General features: G+C 44.9%; 1 protein-coding gene across 1 annotated transcript in view; it reads right to left on the bottom strand.

Annotated features, from left to right (window-relative positions):
• The window catches only part of LOC142571700 (uncharacterized), a 216433-nt gene extending 198189 nt beyond the window's left edge, over positions 1-18244 (bottom strand). The window contains exon 1 of the mRNA XM_075680236.1: positions 18157-18244. The gene's annotated coding sequence lies outside the window, so the exon portion shown is untranslated. The remainder of the gene's footprint in view (positions 1-18156) is intronic.
• Between the last annotated feature and the right edge of the window lie 340 nt (positions 18245-18584).

Here is an 18584-nt window from a genome sequence, read left to right as displayed (position 1 = left end):
TCTCCAGGTGTGCGCCTAACTATAGTCTTTCTTTAGCTTTTCGGCCATTATTATCTTACCCCTGTGTAAGATAACAAGTAGGACGTGCGTCTCGTTAACTTCCATGCCTTTCCTCTAGTTCTCTCTCTCTCTCTCTCTTAGCCAGCCTGCCACCTTTCTATACATATATCTCTCTCGCGCTTTCTCTGCATGCTATTGATATATTGTTGGCATAAACTGAATTCTTTTATACAGCAGATCTTTCTTTGTCTCCCTTTGCCTGCCATCACCCGCATTGGTGTGTTAGCGGCTGTGTCCTGCTACTGCTGAGCGCGAGGTCGCGAGTTCGATTCCTTGCCGTGGCGACCATGTTCGGATTGGCTAGGAATCAGGTGAAAGTAAAAAAGAAGCGTGCTGAAAATCAACCCCAGCCCTCCACTACGGTATCTTTCGAGTTGTAGCTCTGGGGTATAAGCAGGTATGGTTGAATCTCTCGCTTTTTTTTCCCCTAAGAATCAATGCAAATGGAGGCGAATGGCTGGAAATAAGGACAGAAAGCGTAAAAACGTCCCGGAAGCGAAGAAACGCGGCCTGCATTACTAACTGGCCGTTATCCGAGCACAGAAGAAATGCAGTTTTGTAACTGAACAGCTAAGACGTGCCTGTAAGATATATGACTGGGCATGAATAACGCACCCAAAGTTTTAAAAAGTGTTTCATCGATACGATATACGCTAAGAGTGTACGCAAGAACATATTACTTTCAATTTGCACTTTTAGTGTGCGTACATTCCCTTACACTTCTTGCATACCGAAATATCGGTAAATGATGCCTGCCATAACGGCAAGTATACCGACCGACATCATGTAGGACCACTGGAGAAACCGAGGGTCACTGCAAAGAAACTATGCAGATAATCATTATAGTGTATTATTATGTACTGATAAGGGCCTAATGCGATGTAAATTATCATAGCACCGGCTGTTCCGCGCTTGTATTTAAGTTCCCTCCTTCTCCCCTATGCAATCGCTTTCCTCTGAGGTCCATTTTCCAGTTGAACGCTTTAATTACCTACAATATTTTGTATCTACAGTATACGTTGGCTCTTGTTGTAGGTATCCCTAACCTTCCGCTTGATTGGCTTTTTCTGCACAAACTCTAAAGCTCAATTTGTTCGTCGCAACGAGCTATACGTATTACGTTTATTCTGTTCTCACGACCCTACGTAACGCCACCAAATGGCCTCGAGAGTGCGTATTATAGTAGACAGCGAAGGAGAGAGTGCGAGAGAGACGAAAGAAAAGACAAATGCGGGAAGTTCTACCGAATCAGAAAATTGTATATGTTAGACACTGCAGGATATAGGAGGTGTATAAGATACAACAGAACGCCCAATTGAGCGCATTCTTTATATATGCACTCTAAAAAAAAGTTTACACCTTTTGAATTGTATATTTGTCACACAACTATAATCGTCATCTGTCTTGCTTGCCTTTTCTTTCTTGAAAACACTGCGCTCGCTACTTTGCCGTTGAAAATGCTCTGTCATGCTGATAACTCGCATGCTGCATGTTCGTGACTTGGAACTACCGGGCTCGCAGCATTAAAGAAAAAAAATGCGGGCAAGACAGATGACGATTATTGTTGTGTGGCAAGATACGACCCAAAGGGTGTCATTTTAAGAGTGTTGTATTTGCCTAAATATACGCTTTTACCTGTGTTTTCTCACAAGATTACCTGCAAGTTGCAATTACGTTGCGCCCTTTATAGTTCTCAGCTTCTACGTGAGGAGGAACCACACAGGCTACGTGCAGTGGTCAGGTGGCACCACAGAGCAGCGCCGATCAGCACCGCTGCAGTGTCAGCTGCGCACAACTCCGGGAAGGTGCTTTGCCACCGGCGCGCTCCGCCAATCAGCCTTCCCTCCCGAGTTGCGATGAGTTGCGCCGAGATGAGCAACGCGGCATGCGACATTTCTGTAGGCGCCTAACAAAAAACAAAGCCGCCAAAGCCGCACACGTTTTGTGTTCACCTTTCCTCGCGTTTTAAAACCCGATAACGCGTCATTGAAAGACGGCGTTGCAGCGGTGACACCAAGGCACACAGACCGAGAATGTAAACATCGCTAAATACGATGCCGCATGGGCTGTAACAAACGGTGCCGTTGAACCACGAATAAAAGCAACCCATGCAAGGACGGTCGTCACGAGCCTGCATGCTAGCGAAAAGCGAAGCGAGCGTTCTCGGGCCGGAAACAGCGCATGCGACGGAATGAAGGACGCCGGAAGACGACGCACATCGGTGCTGACTGACAATCGATCATATGTAATGAACATCGATCGACATATGCGTCACCCTTATCAACGACACTAAACTCGATAGTCGTGAATAGAGACGAGAGCCGGAAACGGATGCGAATTTTCGGAAAGCCAGGGCCACAAGCTGTGTGGGCAGTTTAGCCCGTTTAGCACTGTCGGACTGGGCAATAGCTAGAAGTCCGCAGCTATTAGCTGAACCCTGCACTGACTGTTGTTCTCTTTAGCACGGTAATCATCCACGTGCTAACCTTTTACTTTGCTATACGCTATACGCTATATACGGAGTGAAAGGGTTAACGTGTAGAAAAATAAAAGTGCGTTCTCTGTACCACACGCTTGTAATGTCTGCAGCGTTTTGCGACACGATAACGACATTTTCGTTTTTGTCTCATTTAAGATTTGTTGTGCATGAAAAAAAAATGTGTGCTGAAAAAGTAGTCACAGTTCTGGCGATGTGGAAGAATTTTCCTGTCCAATATAAAAATTTAAGTGAGAACGAGAAACATTTGGGACCCGTTTCGCCACTCTTCATCATTCTTACTGCGACGAAAAGAATGAGTTCAGATTTCAATATGAATGTGATTTTTATTGTTAGAGCGAGACACATCGTGAGGATGACCATACAGGGATATTAATATAGGCTCCATTTTCTCACTTAAGAAGAACAAATAAGTAAGCGTTTTAACCACTTACTGATTTTACAATTTCTAAGGCCTATCACTACAAAGTTTACGCATTGTACCCCGCCAAAATTTTTTCCGTAAATCGACACCACTAGAACAACTGACCCACGGGAAGTTACATTTATGTCACCCAGAGTATGTTTCTGAAAAATTGCCAAACTTTGGTTTTGAGCGACTGCCTCTGACCAACCTCGAAGTCAGCTCTTTCTTTTTTTTTTTTTGGGGGGGGGGAGCATTTTAGCTAAGGTGATGGAGCTGTAAATATTTCTGAGAAATCTTCAAAATGTTCCTCGCAAACTAGAAACAAGAAGTACGCTAGTACGCCATGTATTTATGTCGTTATAAAATCCCAAACTTAACACAATTGTAAAAATAGCGAAAATTGGAACATTTTAGAGACCCATAAAAATAAACGTGGCTGATGTTGATGAAAATTTAATAAATTGCCCACCCAGGGCTCGTACATCTACTACTGCAAAAGCATGTTGCATTTGTTCTTTCTTTATATATATATATATATATATATATATATATACCATAAGCCATTACTTGGACAGAACAATAGTTCGGACGGACCATGTCAGATAACCAATTGCAAAATTCTGCGAGATCACGCAACAACGCACTTCAGCATACCCCGCATACCCCGACCTGAATGGTTTGTCGCTTCTGCTGCGAACTAGCATTTCAAATAATGAGCTGAACAGAACAGAAATTATCAATTATGAAATGACGTTCACATATTGCACAAGTAATTTGGAACTCTCTTGCATGCTGAATTACGCCAGTCCTATTGCACGAGAAATTTGAGCTGGGCACTGGCTTGCTTAAAACTAAAGCTATCAACGCAGTAGAAGCATTTAATTACAACTCAACTTCTCACTGCACACTGAGTGAAGTGTGCTCTAATTCTTGCCTAACCATTCGGCAGACACCTGAACAGTGCCGCAGATCCAAAAATTGCAAAAGTGTTGAAAATTGAAACATCTGTAAAAATGTCCACAAAAACGAATCCGTAAACACGACGAGCTGTTCTGCATGCCTAGGCTTGTATTTAGTTTCTCTTAGATTGAAGAGAAGAGCTTTACATTGAAGCATTTTAGAGCCACTAGGAGTCGTCGAATGTTTGTAATTGCAATAAGAATACGGGACCTTCTCTTTCTTCACTTTCTACCGAAGAGCTGCGGAACTTGCAGCTCTTCGCGCTGCACTTCGTCTCGTCAGCCAAGAACAACCTCGAAGATGGTCAATATTTAGTGACTCGAAGGCAACACTGCCGTCTTTGCTATCAGCCCTGCGGCGTGGACCACACGAATAACTGGTATTCTAGATTAGAGAATTAATCCATACATTGACTGAGAAAGGACACCAGGTGACGTTTCAGTGCCTTCCAAGTCACTGCGGCGTCATAGGGAACGAACACGCCCATAACGCTGCTCGGTCGGCTCTTCAAGGTGAAGAAGAGGAGCCGATACCATTATCAAGGACAGATGTCGCTAGAAAACTTGAAATGCTCAGCCGTGATATCCCGTTCTCCTTGTGGAACGCAGGAAGTATTCCAAACAACCGGTTGCCCAACCTATACTCCTCTCTGCGCCTTTGCATTCCAGCTGGACTCTGAGGTCGCGAAGCTACCCTGCTTTGTCAAATATGGCTAGGGGTGGCCTTCACCAAGTCTTTTGCTTTCCGAATCGGATGGGCAGACGACGCCTCGTGTGATGACTGTGGTAACGAGGAGACTTCAACACTTTCTCTGCTACTGTCGTCGCTGCAATTTACAGAGACGATCGCTCGCAATCACTATAGCGCGCTTTGACCGAAAACCTCTAATAGAGGAACTTATTTTACAATGCCGCCATCACAAACCATCGCAGCGGAGGGCGACGAGGGCACTGTTGCACTTTTTAAAGGTAACAGAATTGGACAAGCTGCTGTAGCCTGAACAGATGTTTATAGTGCTGCAAGTGCTACTATGCTGTGCAGTGACAGTATGCGGCGACAGTGACCGACTGTGATTGTACGTCTATGCTCCTTTATTTCTTTATCTCTACTTTGTTATCACTTTACCTCCCCCTCCCCTCTCTCCCTAGCATAGGGTAACAAACCAGGCCTTCCCCTTTGGTTAACTTGCCTGCTTTCCCCTTTCACTCTCTCTCTCTCTCTCTACCGTAGTTGTTATTGCCAGGCGGAAATTATGTTGTGCAGTGTGCTTAAGAGTTCGTTTCCACATTCCCTCCCTCACCGCCCTCCTCGTTATTGAATAATCATAGGGTGACGTATGTGTTATCTACTCAACACATCAAACACATAGGTTATCCAACTTCAACCTGCTTGAATTAGAAGACAAATAACGTATTTTTTATGCCTTGTATCGGCCTTTTCCTTTTGTTTTAGAATGTTTTGGAACTTGATTCGATGTTTATTTTAGACAAACAAAACAACAACAAAGAGCTAATAAATCATGCAACTACAACGTCTACTTGCCTGTTTACTTGTATATTATTCTTTTTAATATGTGTCCAGTTATTAATACGAGGAGGGAAGAAAAACAGTAGGCGTCTGGTTGACTATTCTACACTGGCGGACGGGAAAGGGTGAATAGAAAGATGGAATGTTGAGAGAAGTGGGGAAAGGAATAGTAATCTTTATCTCAGCCTCCTATTCGCCAAGCTTCTTAGGTTCTTTTTCTGGCCTTTATTCAGTTCGGTGTTGCCTTTTCAACAGTAACGAGTATTCCGATCTAGCGGTGATATAACGAAGTAGGGCAAAGCGCGCACGAAAAGCGGAAACCACCCCGTCTGACAACCTTGGCTGTGATTGCGAGCAATAACAGCTGGACGCAGTGAGAGCGCAGTTGCTGCGTGACAGGCAATGGAAATTGCGCAGGCGATGACGCTATCAAATTGCTCAGCGGAGAGAGAGAGAGAGAGAGAGAGAAAGCAAGGACAGGAAAGGCAGGGAGGTCAACCAGAGGAGCACCCGGTTTGTCACCCTACACTGGGGGTGGGGGAAAGGGGACTAGAAAGAGTGCTCCACTTGAAGTGGCGGGCTGTAGTATACTTTGGCGCGACATTCGATCGTGGCCTACTTTGACCGCGCGTCTCGAGCGATTGTTTTCGGAGAAATGCAATGACTTCTCGCAAAATAGGGGTTTGGGGCCGCGCGTAATCAATCACCACAGCTCGACGAGCTAGTGGCGCCTAAGGGAAATTGAGCCGACGCGTGTGCGTTCTCTCCAACCTTTCGCGGTCGACTCGAGGTCAAGCACTGATACGTGGAATCTCAAATAACTCGCGAATGAAGCTCGTGACAAGAAATAGAATACGTTGAAAACTGATTACTATAGATCATGTGATGGGGAAAAAGGAGTAAACTATTATACATTTTTAGGAAAATCTTTTTCATTCGCATGACCCGGTAATTTATTTATTGCACAACTTCAGGCTGTCGAAGTTGGCGTTGTTGGGACCGACTTATTTCGTATACGTGTATTCGGGCACGCCCTTTTGCGGCGCCACTTTTTATTTCTTCATTTATTTTATATTATGCCATACTGCGGCCTCTAGTTTCTAGCAATGAGTGTGGAACAATAACTAAATATACCAAATCAGAAATAGAACAACTTTACCTTGAAGCAAAGCGTGCCATCATGCTATAAATCAACAAGTTGATTGTCAGTGAATACATTCTACGCATTTATCCTTCATGGAGAGAAGGAAAACATTTAAGGCTAGTATCCTGGTGTATACTAGTGGCAATGAGTGTGGGTGGTAGTGCCGTGTTTAACTGTCTGGCTGTCAACATTGACAGTCATAAAGAAGGATATAATGACGATTTTATAATAAGAAGGGAAATAAATCCCCTGCTTAGTATTCATATGCCCTGTTACAGCAAGTCCACATGTCTACACCGATATTTCATTTCCCTTATTTCAGTATGTAAACTTTACGTCGAATTTTATCTTAAGAAGCTTGACCGCTTCACGCTGCAGTCTTTCAAGATAGAGAGAGAGAGAGAGAGAGAGAGAAGAAACTCTATTAATGAATGGTCCGGCAGTTTTGTTGTGGTGGCCTCAAGTGGCGGCTCTTTCAAGAGGTTTGATATATATTACACGATAAATAACCATCTGTCGTCTCTCGTGACGCAAGTTGACAAAAGAATGATACTTTTCTCGGCGTACGCTTAATGAAGGCATCAGTTTATTTTTATTCCAGCGAAAAGAAAAAAAAGAACCTCACACACGTGATTGGCGTTACGAAAGTGACCAATAGTTCCACAATCCAGTCCAACGAAATGTTGATCCTCCCGAGACCAGATGGTCGACATCGCGACATTCTAGTTTACTGCCGTCGGTAACCCTTTCTATTCTGCCATGCGACTACATTGGCTAATGACAGCGACATACAGCGGCCCGACGCACGAAACGCGTACATTAAGGAATGATGGCCTCACCCACATTACACCCCTCCAGTCGGAATTTAAGTCGAGCTCCATGATCCGCTGGCGTGCGGCTTAACTTAAGAAACCTTAAAAGGCTGCTAATGAAAGAGACACGTGCGCAATACACCGCGCTGTATACTAAGCCGCAGCGAGTGCGCTTATTCTCTTTGGTATAAGGAACATGTTTGTAGTGCAGGTGGTGTGATTATCACCATCATCATGATCGTCGCTAATAGGAACGCGCGCTCTGGCCCCCTTGCCCTCGGCTCACTTTTTAAGGTGCATGCTTTCACTTTTGCGAGGCGCAACTTCCTTCGTGAAGTCTGACTGTCGCGAAGGGAGTCATTTTAGCGCCCTCCAGAACTATGAAATATGAATACGAAGCTGACAGTAAGCTGCGTGCGTGGCTTTTATTGTGAAGTCGTTTTTAGCTGAGCTGAGCCCATCCAGTGTGCACTGAAACTGATATTCCCAAAAATGATCAATTGGGAATACATTATATCCTGCGCAGTTGGCGGCGTCACTTCTGGCAGTGTTAGATCGGAACGTTAGTTGTTCAAAATTGAAGTTACTAGTTTTACTGAAATGGGTGTTGGAAACGCGAGGCGCTCCTCTTTGTTGACCCGCGACAATTGTAACCCCAAAGCTTCGAGAAGATGAGAAAAAAAAAAGGTCAATAAGTTTTGAGACTTTTTTTAATTCACAAGTCTTTATAAGACGCAAGGTCTTTCTTGCGCACGCTGGTAATATTCAGCTGTAAAGGTGGCCCGCGAAACAATCGTGCGGTCTGTGGGTGTGCAGATTTATCGACCGAAAAATTTCTGGGCTTCGCCATGCTAAGCACCCGCAGGAGCACCCTGCATGCACAAGACCTTCCCAAGAGGTGTAGCGTGCACCTCTACTTTGCATAGGAACGCATCAAAGTTAACGTATTATAACATCCTGATGACTGCTGTTCCCCAAAGCATTCTTGATCGGAATAATTACAATAAAAAAGAAAGGATTAAAACACGCGTTTACTCCAGGGCGCAGGAAGGCGGCAGTTTGTAGCTTCTTGCTGAGAGCGTCTCGATGCACCGAAAGCTTCGTAGTTTTGCATTCATTTGTTTGAGTTTCTCGTAACCTTAGACGTTGCGCAGATAAAGGTCGCGACAGGTTGATGGCCGCTGGGTCGATAAGATCGATGATTGCTGCTCCAAGGAGTACGCGACAAGACGCAGGCTCCTTGAAGATGGCAAGAGGGCTCAATAAGAAGGTTCGGTACTCACGGGCGGATTCCTCTAATTAAGTCTTCATTAGCGATCCAGATCCATAGTGGTAAGGTTTTTGACAAATCCGAAGAGCTCGTTGCTGCACATATTTTTAATATTATTATTGACTGTACCTTCGCTTACTGCAATTAAAGCGTATCTATGTTTTGTAAGTTTTAATTACTATTTTTCAGCCTAAATCCGGCTGCACTAATTGATGTATACTATGTCCTTCGTTGCGAAAAAATACAAAGATACAAGAAAAAGTATATGGCGCAATTATCTGAAACGGCAAGAAGTTTAATGAGAATTGTTGCAATGTATGTTCTAGTGAAAAAGCAAGAAAAAAGAGAAGGAAAAGGGCATAGATAGTGACGCGTTTTTTGTTAGGGAACAAAGGTATTGAAATTTTAGAAGTAGACTGCGGGATTTTCGCTTATTCTCGTAGTTATTGTTTTATCCTCTCAGCCTCATCCTTCGTTCTCTTCTACCAATCAGACACCGACTGTCCCTGTAAATAAATAAATAAATAAATAAATAAATAAATAAATAAATAAATAAATAAATAAATAACGAATAAGGACGTTCATATTCGCTCAGCGGCGAAAAACGCACAAAGGAGTATTGCACAGATATGAAAGACAGAGGAATGGAAGTGAAGAACGCATGCTGACGACGCGTGAATTGTCTGATACGGAAACGGAAGGCAATTCTGCCATGACCACATTTTGAAAACATTCTTCTCCTTCGTTTCTATTCACTTCTACTCATTATCCTCGCGTATAGCATCATAACCAAGAGATAATAGTAGCTGCGCGGCGGCATACGGACCAAACACGTAGGAGGAAGAAAAAGAAAACAAAAAAAAAAAACTAATCACTAGAAAATGCGGGTCCTGATCACTATTAGTAATAAACATATATAAATCAACGCAGGTGCCCAGCCTCCTTACAGTGCAAGTGCAGTGGATGCGTGTGGACTCCACAAGATGAAACAGAACAAAATAATCAAACAGAACACGTAGGCATCGCCTTGCAAAGCATCACTGCAGCCAAATGCCTGCGTAGCGACTGTCGGTGGCATTGCGCGTTACACAACAATAGCATGTGACTGCAAGCGGAATTCCAGCGCAAGCAGGCTAGCTTAATCGCACTCTCTGTCTCCGGCACAGCGCACGCGCAATAACGCGGACCGCGCCCCAATATATGAATGCCACTCGCGTACGGTTCCTTTCGTAAGCGCTCTTGCTCGTGCCTATTATGTGCAGGGCAAGAAAGGTTGCGACACGGTGTGTCTTTTAGCCGGCGTAATGCCAAATAGGGCAAGGCTATACTACTATGTCGCACGTAATCTCCTGCTATTCCATAATGCAGCAGGGAAGCGTATGCGAACGCGGGAACAGCGCCGCGAGCCGCGTCCCCATGCACCTGTGACGGCCTTTGTTCCCGCATACGGAAAGCAGAATGAAGAAAACTGCCATCGTCGCCTGCGTTGCTTCATGCGGCCTTGTGAACATGACCTTTCCTGATTTCTCTTTTTCTGTACATTCATTCGATGCGTTACTGACATTGATTTTTGCTGCTCCCGCGTTTTTATCTCGCTCCGTAGCTCTTGCTAACTTTTAGTTATCACATTGCATGCTTATATGACTTTATGACATTGTTTTTTTTTTCGTTGCGTCTGCGTCATCACTTTAACCGAGGGGAGCTTGAAGGATCACGTTTGGCTGGACGGTAGGCGTAGTATAAGCGCGTACAGCGCGTATATGTATCGCTGTCAGTACCTTTGAACGGACAGGAGTGACATAGGCTTGCAATACGTTTTACGAGCACAAGCATTTTTTTCGTTACAGGAACCCGCAAAGCAGCCTTAGTCCCAAACTGCAGAAGTCGCGTAGAAAATTTTTAGCCGCCGTGAGCTATACGCCATATGGTTTGATCCAAATTATGTATGGTAAACATAACCCTACGAATGCACGCACAAGGATCGTAAAATGATATGATCATCAGCGAATCAAGCAGCCGCTTCGAGGTTTCTGTCGCAGCACAGTCCCAGTGAACGCAGTGTTTCAAAGTTTGCAGGTTTCGTTTTCTTTAATCAGCTGGGAGCAGGCTTTTCATGTTGTTTTTGTTCCGGATATACCTTCGATACATTCCAGTGGTTATTTACATCGCAGAAGTCCTTCCGGCTTTCATTTTTACCATCTTCATTCTGTTACGACCGCTTATGGTCATCGCGCCGCGTTTCCGTAGGAGCCGAAAGTAGCAGTGGTGCTAGCTTTCTTTTTTGCGAAGCGTATCCAGCGGGCGCATGGATGTTTGTGAACGGTATAGTTGAGCAGTTCGCTGCCAAGTTAGGATAACCGCCACCACGAGTGGCAGCGGCGGCCAAAAAACATTAAACAAGCCCGTGTCGTTCTGGTCAGTCATCTGAGAGTAGCACGCGAGCCTCTGACATATCCCCAACTGGAGGCCCGGTAGAATGGTGAATAGCGTTTGCAAGGTCTGGCAGTTTTTAAACGGGCGAAATTACGCGTGTTAGTTCTTAAGCCCAAGTGTGCGGCGACATCGCATTTTTTCGGGTATGCCAGCGAAGATCGTCATAAAGACGGAGGAAGAATCAAAATAATGGGTAAGGTTAGCAAAGAAAAAAATAAGTCCGATCTGCTACGCTGCATGGGGAAAAAAGAGATTTAAAGAGATAGGAAGGGAGAAAGATGAGTTGCGAATTGGAAATCGGTGGGAAAGATTCGGAGGATGCACACGTCACCATCACAGCCTGCCTCGCCGGCCAGTAGACCACAGGAAGCGAACTAACGTACGTTCAGGTTGCCTTTAGGGCATGCGTTTCTCGTGACCGCTGTCCAAGCACCTTTTGCTCTCGCAGGGATCGGCTCTGCTGTGTCTCTAACGCAGTGTACAGTACGTGCTATAACGCGGACAGAAGATGTGCGATTGCTTCCTCACAGCCACAAGCGTCTCATGTGCGGACTTTCAAGCTAAGATTACTGGGGAGGAACCCAATGGTCCAAATCTTTCGATCACACTGCAGCAATTGTGTGGCATACATTAGCTTTTTTTTTGCCCTGGCATGATTTGATTGAGAAAGCATACACTACCTGTCCTCTACGCAGGCACTGCCTACTCGTAGACAGAGCTCCACCTTCCGCATTTGATCCGCCGTAAAGCTGGATCGTTTCTAGACTTGCCACAGAGGGAAATTTGCTCATGTTCTTTTAATGCGTATTCGCTTTAACAACGGACTTAACTGCAAGCAAGCTTTTTTTAATTTTATTTTTTACGGCCACATTATACCTAATAAATCGCGTGGTCTAATTAAATATCGGTGATCTTTGGGCGACAAACTCACGATAGTTAAAACGTTTTCCCCATTCTAATTAATTATCCTTCCCAATGTTGTGAAACCAGTCAGTCGGCAGCAAGGGAAGAATGCTATACTAATAATTCCATATAACACAGCAGCGAGTACAACATAGTTTCGGTGGTATCAATATAAGAAACAACAAATGTATTCGCGATAGTTTATACAATTGAGTATCTGGGTAATGTGCAAGATAATTTGATATCGACAGCGCGAGTGAGTCCTGCACGTGAGAGCGAACGTACACAAAGCGCGTTTTACACCGTATTGGCCGCGCTGAAAATGTTCAGCCTGGCCAATAGCTTTCGTTGCTTTGTTGATGACGATACGTATCACCTTATAGACCTCCCGCACGATACACGCAAGGACGCCAAATTAAATGGTCATTAATGGCATTGGACCGAACACCTCCTAATTTAAAGAAATTATTAGTGCCGTGACCAACAAAAACAATGCAAAAGTCAGCTTTAATAGCATTAAAAAAATTCTGAAAGACAGCAACATCATTGGCTGCTATTAAGGCACAAAAAAAGAAGATATTTAGAAGAGAATTCTTCACTTTTAATGTCGAGGCGCAGATGTGATATTGAAGTGGTTATAAAGCATCGCTGCTTGAGTCTTTATTCGTTATGTGACACCGTTGTTCGCATTATCGCTTAAAGTGCGTATTTGTAATCTCATGTTGTTACTTTGACTTTTGTATATGACGACGCAACTTTGTTGTAACTATGTTGTATATTATACGTTTTATGTTGCAACTATAATTTGTATATACCACATATTCAAGAGCCAAGGAGTAGCCGACACCATATTTGTGCGCCAACATTTCCTTGTATAACGTCAATAATATTAAAAAAGTAAGAAAATTACACGGTAGATGCAAAGCATCAGAAGAAACAAAAGTGCAAAGACTATATGTTTCAATATTAATGCGTCAGCTTAAGTGCCGAAAGAATTAAAGATCGACCGACATACTCGTAGCGTGATTATAACATGGGCTGTATACTCCTTTTAAATATTTCCGCCATTATTTGTGAGGGGTTACCCTCACACAATCGTGTACTATTATGTATAACAGTTTCTAGGTGTTTCAACGTGCTATTTGCATTTCAATATAAGGTTGATATCCAGGATTATTGCCTGCGGGCCCCTCTGCTTTCCACTGTCACATATCACTGCAAAACTGCCTCTTTCTGTTCAAACCATATATAGGAGCAATGAATTTGGCACATTCGTCGCACAATCCGTTTTCTTTTTCGCTTTAGTTATGAACGCTGAACTACTAGCAAGAGGCTGGGCTTTCATCTGTATTGTTGCAGTGTTGCAACTGTTGCTATACAAATAGTGAAGGGAGCTTTTTCACTCACCTTCTTTCACTGCTACTGCTTGCCGAGAGGCATTGCTGGCAAATCTACGTCGTCAAAGTTTAAGAGGAGGCTAGACCTCGCAAGTAAATTACTGCTGGCTTTATTGAGTATATCTGGCCGCTTTGATTGCCATCCAGCAAAATTAGAGCCCGATATGCAAGCTGCTGTTATATTCAAACGACGAAAAAGTCGAGAAACTCTCATTGGCAATCAAAACAGGCCAAAATCTACCCTTGTTTCATTGACAGTACGTGGAGTTGTCACTAATACGTGTTAACCAACGCCAAAAATAACGAAGCTATGATAGAAGTTGCGTAGCAAATAGCATTAATCGCGTTCTTGAGGCAATGAAATTGTCTAATATAACCCCTAATTACGGAGAAGAAAGGCTGTCGCGCATTAGAGCAGCAATGTATATAGTTCTGGGTAATTGAGCTGGTCTTCTTTGTAAGGTCAGACAACCGTGCCTTAGTGCAGATGAGAGAGGGCATCTTTCTTTCACGGACTAGCATAGAGTTTCGCAGCTGCCGGATCTATGCAAGTCTAAAATCGCCTTTCTATGGAACATGCATGCGCTTTCGCAACATAGTCATTCGAATTTCTCATATCAATTGTATCGCTTCCAATTAGTCCGTCCGTCCGTCTATTCTGTCTGTCTGTCTGTCTCGGCCTCTGTCTGCCTCTCTGTCTGTCTTTCTTTCTGTCTGTTTGTCTCTGTCTATGTCTGTCTGTCTTTGTGTCTGTGTCAGTCTGTCTGTCTGTCTGTCTGTCTGTCTGTCTGTCTGTCTGTCTGTCTGTCTGTCTGTCTGTCTGTCTGTCTGTCTGTCTGTCTGTCTGTCTGTCTGTCTGTCTGTCTGTCTGTCTGTCTGTCTGTCTGTCTGTCTGTCTGTCTGTCTGTCTGTCTGTCTGTCTGTCTGTCTGTCTGTCTGTCTGTCTGTCTGTCTGTCTGTCTGTCTGTCTGTCTGTCTGTCTGTCTGTCTGTCTGTCTGTCTGTCTGTCTGTCTGTCTGTCTGTCTGTCTGTCTGTCTGTCTGTCTGTCTGTCTGTCTGTCTGTCTGTCTGTCTGTCTAATCTTATTTCTTTTATAGCAGCAAGCTACCGGTCTAACTGTCTGAAAATTGTAATTATCATGCGGAAACCTCACTCCTTGCCTTCGCAACTTGATTGTTTTCTGGACGTTACATTAGGATTTTGACTGTTACTTTAATGTAGAGGCTTTCTCAGGAGGAGACAACCGTAAAAATTAGAATAACGATCCATGCCTGAAATGAAGCAGTCTACGTTTGCCCATGTAGCTGTGCAGTCATAATATATTGACTAGGAGACCGAAGACAAACACGACGGGTTTATAGAGAGAACAATAAAATGATATTCTCTCTCATTTTTTTTTCTGGTCAAGTTTCTCTTGGCGTTTGACTGGCCCTTTCGCTTCTTTCTTGGCCGATCCAACGTAGGGCATATAAACCGCGAAACGTCAAGTAATCAAAAATAGCATTAAATGGCGACAAACTGCAGTATTCTTAGGTTAATTCTGCCAGGAACGACGTGAGATGACCACTTCTGGCATGACGTGGGTCAAGAACCATCGTGCCCAACACGGCAGACTGGCTGTCCGGCTAGACTACTGTATGGCAAATCTTGCGGGAATCATTACCGAAAGCTGGATACACGCCTCTGCAATAATTGTTCCGACGTCTAAGGTCAGCAGGCTCTCGATGACCGCCCGCGGCAACGTTAAGGCGAGGCACGCATGTTCTGACGCGAGACCACCGAACGAGTCCGCGTGCGATGTACGCGTGCCCCTTAATAAGGGTGGATTTACCGGCAGCGCGGTCCGTTGCTTTCAGAGGACGCGCACAGGCCGTTGAGATTCCTGGGGGGCCCTGTTAAGCGGCACTCTTTAGGGCGGACGTGAGAGCGAGTTTTGAGAGACTGCAACCGCGAGGCGCTAACGGGGCTCCGCGCGGTCGTCATTACCTCAGCGCACCAAGCCACAGGCCGCCGCGCGCTCGCCCAGACAAATTAAAAGCTCCAGCGCCGGGCGATTAGTGGGGTCTAATGGCCTGTTCCCCGGCTAGCGTCTACGCGTGGTGCTTCCGCCTAACGAGTGGCGCCGCCGCCGACAATGCGTCCGCGTGAAACGAGATAAACTTGCGCCTTTTGGGGAAAACATTGGGCTGAAGAAGCCTCAGAAGATCTTGGGTGCTTGGCCGACATACCCACTGCAAAGACGAGCGTTACTGGCCCTAGACGCGAGCAATATTGGCGGAAACTATTGAGTAGAGTGTCAAAATGTGATAAGCGTATTCTATATCTCTTATTTTATGTCTTTTGATTCGATTTTGGCCAATTCAATGCCTGGTTTTATGTACCTTCATATAAATTTAATCCGTGCTTTCTTATGTGCTCTCATATTAGTCTATAAATATGTGACCGGACTTCGTGTGTAGTGCACATATATGGCTGGACTTTGTGTTGCTTTGTTTCTCAGTTGACTTTCAGTTTTAGTGTGGCATTAGTGTACTTATGCGACTGGATTTCGTGTTATTATGATTTCATCATTCATTTATTATGATTTGTTCTTTTTTTAAATCCCTATGCTAAAAGGAGTAGCCAGCGTCAATTAAAGGAGGCAACATCTCCAAAATACCTTATAATAATTTAAAAAAGGCTTTAGAAACGGTGACTTGAGTGGGTTAAAAGGGGAAGGGGCTGGAAATTGGTGAAATCGCAGTGATTGTTAAAGTGAAATATACATTTCAGCGAGCATGACATGCGAATGAGGAGTGTTGTAGCAAGAACACCAGTTGTTCCCAACGTTGTCCGAGAAAACACCTGTGCTTGCGTGTACCATTAGAAATTAATGCGCCCCGAAGTGTCATTGCTCTATGTTCTACCCAAGTAGGTTTCATCAAGAATCACAGTTACCGAGGTGCGTGCGGGCGTACCTTTATATGTTGTAGCTTTCAGTACAGTACAGGAAATTAATGGAAAAGTCTCCTTGTAGTTTTTGGCTCCCGCTATAAGAACAAGCGAATATAGAGCTAGCTGTCTTGTTTTTCCGCGTGGACTTTCAAACATCATTCTTCTGAAATAAAAAGTTGCCGCTTAATATTACTTCACTCAATCTCTCCTTCCAAAAACGCGTCCGATTTGATGTGTTTCAGTGTGAGTGTCTTGGCGCCGGTGATCTATACAATTCTTTGTGGGCGGTGAACATACATGTACAAGATCGAGCCGAGTTCGCACCCCGCTAGGCATCCTTCTTCGACCAGCGAACAAACTTAACTATTGATGATCCATGTATGTTTAAGTTATATTTGCCTCGAAGCCACACCGCAGAAAAATAGGAAGAAAACGCGGAGTTCCGTGAGTGAGCAATCGCATTAGTATCCTGCTGTGTGTGCATGTTGCGGCACATTTACGGTACATGTAAAAACTAAACTCTCAATCAGATTTTTGTTCTAACCCCTTGCGAAAGCGAGACTTAGGAGATCATGCTGCGTTGAGACGATAATTTTCAAAATGAACGAACCGATTTCGCTCGCGTTGCAGTTTCACTTCGAGCCTATAAGATAGAATGATGCAGGAAGTATTGATTGAGAAAGTTAACAATGGCGGTTCCTGCATATAGCATGACCCTTGACGCACCGGTAGAGAATGACGCACCGGTACCTTGCATTCTACTACTTCTAACAACTTAGTTGGGCTAATGCGCGCCATAAAGCAGCCTGAAAGGTACAATTAAAAAAAGATATCAGAAACAAAACAAAGAAAACGTGTCACTGTTTGTCTAAGTCTTTGTTGCTTGAGTCTAAATACTGAGCGGTTGAATGTATATTTGTGTTTTATCACGTCAGAAACTGCTGTTCGAACTTGTATCTGTTCTCAGAAATTATTCAGTTCTGTGTTTTTAGGACTTTCACGTCGTCATTTATAGGAGGCTTGACTCGGAATGGTTGAATCGAGAAGTCTAAAAACTAAAATCTCAGGGACTAGCGTCCTTTCCTTCGTATTGAAATTGCAATAAGGTCCATTAGATGCTCATAGAGCCTCGAGTCCCGTGTGCATTGTGTCATAGCTGTTTTCTTCCTCGCTCCTCTGTAAAATACCCACTAAGATAGATTGTAAGAAGAAGACACCTCGTTAAAAAAAAGGCAAGGTGCATGTTTCGCACTGGTGTTTGCGTCAGTGCATCTTTCCTCTCAAGGCTGTCGAACTCCAGAAACGTGCCAATGAGCAATTATGCACATAGTCTGCAACCATTGCGATGCCGTGGATGAAGGTCTCCTTCGATAAACTAACGGTTGGAAAAAGGTTCCCTCGCACACCGGTGGTCACCAAATAGGCGACGTTTAGAAACGAAATGCTGCAGACGGAGACCGTTGCCAATGACAATGCACTGCGCCACATTACGACATCACCGTTGGGCGATCGGTCCAGCCCGCGCGAAGCGGCTTGTCTACATTCAGCTGACACAGCAGCAAGAAAGGGGGAGAGCGAGCGCGCCGGCTCCCCGCTAACGCGTTCCGGTAGCTGTTGGAGGCGCCGGGCCGCATTTCTATCCCTAAGAGCCCCGTCTCAACGACGAGCCCACACAGCCCAAAAGGCTCGCGCGCTCTCTCGTTCTTCCCAAAGGAACGAGCACGGCTTGAAGCTGCACAAGAATAACGACGAAAGGAAAGGAGGCAAGGCTGAAATAAAAAAGAGAGAGCGAGAGAGAGGAGCACCTACTCACCTGCCGGTCGCATCGAAGTCGGAAATCCCAGTCGCAGGACGGCGCGTTCCGCCGGCAGAAGCCAGTGCGATCGCCCGCAGCGCGCCCGGTGCAATGTAGCGAGGCTTTCGGCAGTGGCGCCACCTGAGTCTGCGCGAAGGAACCTCGGGGAATGCGTCAATCGAGAAAAGGCTCGCAGCTGTGGTATCAAAAGCCCGGTCGGTCTCTCTTTCGTGTGTTTGATGGCACCTCTCTGGATGGCTTATAGGTGGTCGCTCCAGGGGACGCGCTCGGGCGCACGCGGCCACCTGTTAGAGGCGCTGTGAAGCCGAACGCGATGTTGGCTCAGTCGAATCGATTCACTCGTGCTGGAGGAGGTCCTCAAGAGAAATCCGAGAGGGACCCTCGATGTGGAGTCGTTATTAAACACAGACGCACGAGAGATCTTT

The sequence above is a fragment of the Dermacentor variabilis genome, chromosome 2 (genome assembly GCF_050947875.1).
Source record: "Dermacentor variabilis isolate Ectoservices chromosome 2, ASM5094787v1, whole genome shotgun sequence".
Classification (NCBI taxonomy): Eukaryota; Metazoa; Arthropoda; class Arachnida; order Ixodida; family Ixodidae; genus Dermacentor; species Dermacentor variabilis.
This window is presented reverse-complemented; position numbering and strand designations above follow the sequence as displayed.